This window comes from Eimeria mitis, genomic scaffold (assembly GCF_000499745.2).
Source record: "Eimeria mitis Houghton genomic scaffold, Emh_scaff2231, whole genome shotgun sequence".
Taxonomy (NCBI): domain Eukaryota; phylum Apicomplexa; class Conoidasida; order Eucoccidiorida; family Eimeriidae; genus Eimeria; species Eimeria mitis.
In genome coordinates this window covers 2,536-3,088 of record NW_013570558.1, presented here as the reverse complement: position 1 = coordinate 3,088, position 553 = coordinate 2,536, and positions in this window count along the sequence as shown.

Genomic DNA, 553 nt, shown 5'->3' with positions numbered 1-553 from the left:
TATATATATATATATATATATATATATATATATATATATATATATATATATATGGCGGGGTTGACCCGCAAGTGCTTCTGTAGAGGTTAGATGTCTGTGGATGGCTACGCGGCATATCAACATATCTAGGGAGGAGATTTGTATATTTCTGTTATTCTGAATACAACACGGATGTGTGTGTGGCGTGCGAGCTGTCGCGTGATATATTGATGTGTATGTATCTGTGAAAACAGTTGTGTATGGGGTGTATGAGGTGTAGCACTACTGACATGTGTATATGAACACCTTTCAGCACAAGCATATACATACATACATACATACTCCTGGCAATGTCAGTTAAATTTTTTGACGAAATATACGGGGAGACCGCCAAAGCCATGCGATCAAAGACGGCTATCTATTTAGGAAGTTGCGAGTAAATTAATATGTAATACATGCATATATACGTGGATGCAGATATACACATATGCATCACGTATATGCGATATCAGCATATATACGTGTGTGGACATCCACACGTATGCGCTATATATAGGCAATATATGCATGTATA